Source organism: Arachis hypogaea, chromosome 13 (genome assembly GCF_003086295.3).
Source record: "Arachis hypogaea cultivar Tifrunner chromosome 13, arahy.Tifrunner.gnm2.J5K5, whole genome shotgun sequence".
In the NCBI taxonomy this organism is placed as follows: Eukaryota; Viridiplantae; Streptophyta; class Magnoliopsida; order Fabales; family Fabaceae; genus Arachis; species Arachis hypogaea.
The window spans coordinates 32,304,914-32,311,245 of NC_092048.1; the positions used below are offsets into that span (position 1 = coordinate 32,304,914).

General features: G+C 34.7%; 1 non-coding gene across 1 annotated transcript; it reads left to right on the forward strand.

The window, feature by feature from the left end:
- Positions 1 to 3,612: 3,612 nt before the first annotated feature.
- On the forward strand, positions 3,613 to 3,720 carry LOC112739758 (small nucleolar RNA R71). The gene has a single exon (XR_003170696.1). It is a non-coding gene; the product is annotated as a small nucleolar RNA R71 (small nucleolar RNA).
- Positions 3,721 to 6,332: the final 2,612 nt, after the last annotated feature.

The following is a 6,332-nucleotide window of genomic DNA, read 5'->3' on the forward strand; positions in this document are numbered from 1 at the left end:
GAAACAAAATGAAAATAAAAGAAAATAAAAATAAAAAGGAAGATAAAAAAATGGACGCAGGTTTGAATACAAAATTCAAAGGTTAAATAAAGTATGAAAATTAAAACGGGGAACAGGGGAGGGGGTTATCAACGAAAGAACAAAGGAAAAAGAAAAAAAAAATTTACGGGAATTAAAATAAATAAAAATTAATAATAATGATAATAAAACTAATTAAAATCAAAACGCTTAATCTAAGCAATCAAGTAACTAATAGTTGTTAATCACAGTTAATCCCCGATAACGGCGCCAAAAATTTGGTGCGGTATTTACAACCACACTTACTAACCGGCAAGTGCACCGGGTCGTACTAAGTAATACCTTACGTGAGTATAGGTCGATCCCACGAAAATTGATGGATTAAGCAACAATAGTGTTTGATAGGATTAGTTAGACAGACAGAAAATAGTGTTGGGAGTTCAAGGACATTAAACAATAGCAAAAATATTAAAGAAGGCCAAGTAATTAAGATGGGAATAATATATGGAGAAGACAGTTAAGGTTTTAGAGTTATCTATTTTTTGGATTGACTTTTCTTATTAACTATTTTAATCATGCAATATTTAATTCATGGCAAACTATTTGTGACTAGACCCTAATTCCTTAGACCTTCCTAGTCTCATCTAAAATTCATCAACTGCCAATTCCTTGGTCAATTAATTCCAATTAGAGGGTGATGATTAAATTCCAGTTTATATGCCACAAGAATCCTAATTGTCCAAAAATAAAGGGATTATATGTCACGTATCCCGTTAAATACAAACAATTAGAAATTCAAGATAATATGTTTTCAAGCTATTGTTCAAGTAAAGAGCTTTTCCAAGTTATACAAGAACTCAAATAGAACACGGGTCATACTTCCGTTCCACCCAAATTCATAAAATAAAGAACGAAAACAATTATTGAAATATAAATCAAAACATGAATTAAAATAGAAAAATAGTATTATCAATCCATACAATAGACAGAGCTCCTAACCTTAACAATGGAGGATTAGTTGCTCATGGAATACGGAATGTAAATTTGTATGGAATAATATTGTGGTAAAAAAATGTTGTGTTCGAATCACCCTGTTGGGTCCCTTTTATAACTAATCCTAATAATTTTTAAAGTCTAATATCTAAAACTAAAAATTAAAATAATATCTTTTCCTAGAGTTAACATTTGAATTTAAATTTGAATTAATTTAAATAATCAAATCTTCAATGAATAGATAGGGACCACTTAAATTGTCCATTCTGCAGCTTCTAATCTGTGTTTTCTGGGCTGAAAACTGGGTCAAAACAGCCCAGAAATCGCCCCCAGCGTTTTCTGTCAATTGTCCAGATCGCTCATGTGACGCGTCCGCATCGTCCATGCGTTCGCGTCATTTGTGCAGATTCCGTCCACGCGTTCGCGTTAGGCACGCGATGGCGTCATTGCGATTTCCTCCATTCCGCGCGGTCACGTGAGCCATGCGTCCGCGTCGGTATTCGCTGGTCATCTCCTTGGTTTCTTTTCTTTCTCTGCAGAACTTCATCAATTCCATCCGAATACTACCTAAAATCAATAAAATTGCACAAAACTCAAAATAGCATCTATAGTGGCTAAAATATAATTAATTCTTAATTAAATTCAACAAATTAAATGCAAATTCACTAGGAAAAGATAGACAAGATGCTCACGCATCACCAGACAGATGCTTGTTTCTGGCGTTTAAACGCCAGACTGCTCTCCTCTAGGGTGTGCTATTTTTTTCTGCTGTTTTTCATTTTGTTTTTGATTTTTCAGTAGTTTTTGTGACTCCACATGATCATCAACCTAATAAAACACGAAATAACAATAGAAAATAAATATAATTAGATAACATTGGGTTGCCTCCCAACAAGCGCTTCTTTAATGTCAATAGCTTGACAGTGAGCTCCCATGGAGCCTCACAGATAATCAGAGCAAGGTTGGAACCTCCCAACACCAAACTTAGAGTTTGAATGTGGGGGTTCAACACCAAACTTAGAGTTTGACTGTGGGGGCTTTGATTGACTCTGCAGTGAGAGAAGCTTTTCATGCTTCCTCTCCATGGTTACATAAGGAGATCCTTGAGTTTTAAACACAAGGTTGTCCTCATTCAGTTGAAGGACTAACTCTCCTCTGTCCACATCAATCACAGCTCTTGCTGTGGCTAGGAAGGGTCTTCCAATGATGATGGTTTCATCCTCATCCTTCCCTGTGTCTAGGATTATGAAATCAGCAGGGATGTAAAGGCCTTCAACCTTTACTAACACGTCATCTACTTGTCCATAAGCCTATTTTCTTGAGTTGTCTGCCATCTCTAATGAGATTCTGACAGCTTGCACCTCAAATATTCCAAGTTTCTCCATTACAGAGAGTGGCATGAGGTTTATCCCTGACCCAAGGTCACATAGAGCCTTCTCAAAGGTTATGGTGCCTATGGTACAAGGTATTAAGAACTTTCCAGGATCCTGTTTCTTCTGAGGCAATGTCAGTTGATCCAAATCACTCAGTTCATTGATGAGCAAGGAAGATTCATCTTCCCAAGTCTCATTACCAAATAATTTGGCATTCAGCTTCATGATTGCACCAATGTACTTGGCAACTTGCTCTTCAGTAGTGTTTTCATTCTCTTCAGAAGAAGAGTACTCATCAGAGCTCATGAAGGGCAGAAGGAGGTTCAATGGAATCTCTATGGTCTCTAGATGAGCCTCAAATTCCTTTAGGTCCTCATTGAGGAACTCCTTATTGATCACTGAGCGTCCCAGGAGGTCTTCCTCACTGGGATTCACGTCCTCTCCCTCCCTTGTAGGTTCGGCCATGATGGTTAAATCTATGACCTTGCACTCTCTCTTTGGATTCTCTTCTGTATTGCTTAGGAGAGTACTAGGAGGGATTTCAAATGACTCTTTTACTCAACTGGCCCACTTGTGCCTCCAAATTTCTAATGGAGAACCTTGTTTCATTCATGAAACTCAAAGTGGCCTTAGATAGATCAGAGACTATATTTGCCAAGCTAGATGGATTCTGCTCAGAATTCTCTGTCTGTTGCTGAGTGGATGATGGAAAAGGTTTACTATTGTTAAACCTGTTTCTTCCACCATTATTAAAGCCTTGTTGAGGCTTTTGTTGATCCTTCCATGAGAAATTTGGATGATTTCTCCATGAGGGGTTATAGGTGTTTCCATAAGGTTCACCCATGTAATTCACCTCTGCTATTACAGGGTTCTCAGGATCATAAGCTTCTTCTTTAGAAGATGCCTCTTGAGTACTGTTGGATGCAGCTTGCATTCCATTCAGACTCTGAGAAATCATATTGACTTGCTGAGTCAATATTTTTTTCTGAGCCAATATGGCATTCAGAGCATCAATTTCAAGAACTCCCTTCCTCATAGGCGTCCCATTACTCACAGGATTCCTTTCAGAAGTGTACATGAACTGGTTATTTGCAACCATGTCAATGAGTTCTTGAGCTTCTGCAGGCATTTTCTTTAGGTGAATGGATCCACCTGCAGAATGATCCAGTGACATCATTGATAGCTCAGACAGACCATCATAGAATATATCCAGGATGGTCCATTCTGAAAGCATGTCAGAAGGACACTTTTTGGTCAGTTCCTTGTATCTCTCCCAAGCTTCATAGAAGGACTCACCTTCCTTTTGTTTGAAGGTTTGAACATCCACTCTAAGCTTGCTAAGCTTTTGAGGAGGAAAGAACTTGGCTAAGAAAGTTGTGACCAGCTTATCCCAAGAGTTCAGGCTATCTTTAGGTTGAGAGTCCAACCATACTCTAGCTCTGTCTCTTACAGCAAACGGGAAAAGCATAAGCCTGTAGACCTCAGGATCAACCCCATTGGTCTTAACAGTATCACAGATCTGCAAGAATTCAGTTAAGAACTAAAAAAGATCTTCAGATGGAAGTCCATGAAACTTGCAGTTCTGTTGCATCAAAGAAACTAATTGAGGTTTCAGCTCAAAATTGTTTGCTCCAATGGCAGGAATTGAGATACTTCTTTCATGTAAATTGGAATTGGGTGCAGTAAAGTCACCAAGCATCTTCCTTGTATTGTTATTATTTTCGGCCATGTCTCCTTCTTTTTCGAAAATTTCTGTCAAATTTTCTCTAGAGAGTTGAGCTTTAGCTTTCCTTAGATTCCTCTTCAAAGTTCTTTCAGGTTCAAGATAAGCTTCAACAAGAATGTTCTTATCCTTGTTCCTGCTCATATGAAAAAGAGGAGAACACAAAAGAAAATATGGAATTCTCTATGTCACAGTATAGAGATTCCTTATGCAAGTATAAGAAGAGAAGAATGTAAAAAGGAGAAGAGGAAAAATTCAAACACAGAGAAGGGGATGGGGTTCGAATTTTCGGGTGGAGGAGAAGTGTTAGTAGATGAATAAATAAATAGAAGGAGGTGAGGAAGAGAAGAATTCGAAAATTTAAATAAAATAAAATAAAAATATTTTAAAATTAAAGTTAAAATTCGAAAATTAAAATTGAAATCAAATTAAATTGAAATCAAAACAATTAGTTAATTAAAAAGGAAATTTGAGAAAGAGGGAAGGGATTTTCGAAAATTAGAGAGGGAGTTAGTTAGGTATTTTTGAAAAAGATAAGAATCAAATAAAAAGTAAAGTGGTTAATTGAACAAGATTCGAAAATCAAATTTGAAAAGATAAAAAGTTAGAAAAGATTTTGAAATTAAATTTTGAAAAAGATGTGATTGAAATTTAATTTGAAAAAGATATGAAAAAGAATTTTAAAAAGATTTGATTTTGAAAATTAAAGTTGATTACTTGACTAACAAGAAACAAAAAGATTTGATTTTAAAATTTAAAGATTGAACCTTTCTTATTAGGCAAGTAACAAACTTAATATTTTTAAATCAATCACATTAATTGTTAGCATTGAATTCAAAAATCTGGAATAAAAATAAGAAAAAGATTTTGAAAATTAATTTGAAATTTTTGAAAATATGAAAGAAAAATTAAAAAAGATTTGATTTTTGAAAAAAATTTGAAAAAGATAGAATTTTTAAATTGAAAATTTGATTTGACTCATAAAAACAACTAAATTTTAAAAATTTTTGAAAAAGTCAACTAAAATTTTCGAATTTGATGAGAAGAAAAAGGAAAGATATTTTTTTGATTTTTGAATTTTTAATGATGAAAGAGAAAAACATCAAAAAGACTCAAAACATGAAAATTATGAATCAAAACAAGAAAAATATGCAAGAACACTTTGAATGCAAAGATGAATACCAAGAACACTTTGAATGTCAAGATGAACCCCAAGAACTTATTTTTGAAAAATTTTCAAGAAAAGAAAATATGCAAGACACCAAACTTAAAAAATTTTTATTCTTTAGACATTAATATTTCAAGAATGCATATGAAAAACAAGAAAAGATACAAAACAAGAAAATATGAAGATCAAACAAGAAGACTGGCCAAGAACGACTTGAAGATCATGAAGAATGCAATGCATGAAATTTTCGAAAATAAATTTTTTTAGAAAATTAAAAAGATGCAATTGACACCAAACTTAAAAGTTGACTCTAGACTCAAGCAAGAAATATCAAATTATTTTTTATTTTATGATTTTGTTAATTTTTTTAGTTTTTTTTTTCGAAAATCATTTTGGGAAAAACGAAAAAGAAAAAATTTTTTGTATTATTTTTGAAAATAAGAAATAAAAAGCTTAAAATTTAAATAAAATTACCTAATCTGAGCAACAAGATGAACCGTCAGTTGTCCAAACTCGAACAATCCCCGGCAACGGCGCCAAAAGCTTGGTGCACGAAATTGTGATCATCAATGGCGCCAACAACTTGGTACGCACAATTGTAATCTCAACTCTTTACCACAACTTCGCACAACTAACCAGCAAGTGCACTGGGTCGTCCAAGTAATAAACCTTACGTGAGTAAGGGTCGATCCCACGGAGATTGTCGGCCTGAAGCAAGCTATGATCACCTTGTAAATCTCAGTCAGGCGGATTCAAATGGTTATGGTGAATTGATAATAAAAACATAAATAAAATATCAACTAGGATAGAGATACTTATGTAATTCATTGATGAGAATTTCAGATAAGCGTATAGAGATGCTTTCGTTCCTCTGAACCACTACTTTCCTGCTGTCTTCATCTAATCATTCCTACTCCTTTCCATGGCAAGCTTTATGTAGGGCATCACCGTTGTCAATGGCTACATCCCATCCTCTCTGTGAAAATGGTCCAATGCGCTGTCACTGCATGGCTAATCATCTGTCGGTTCTCGATCATACTGGAATAGGATTTACTAT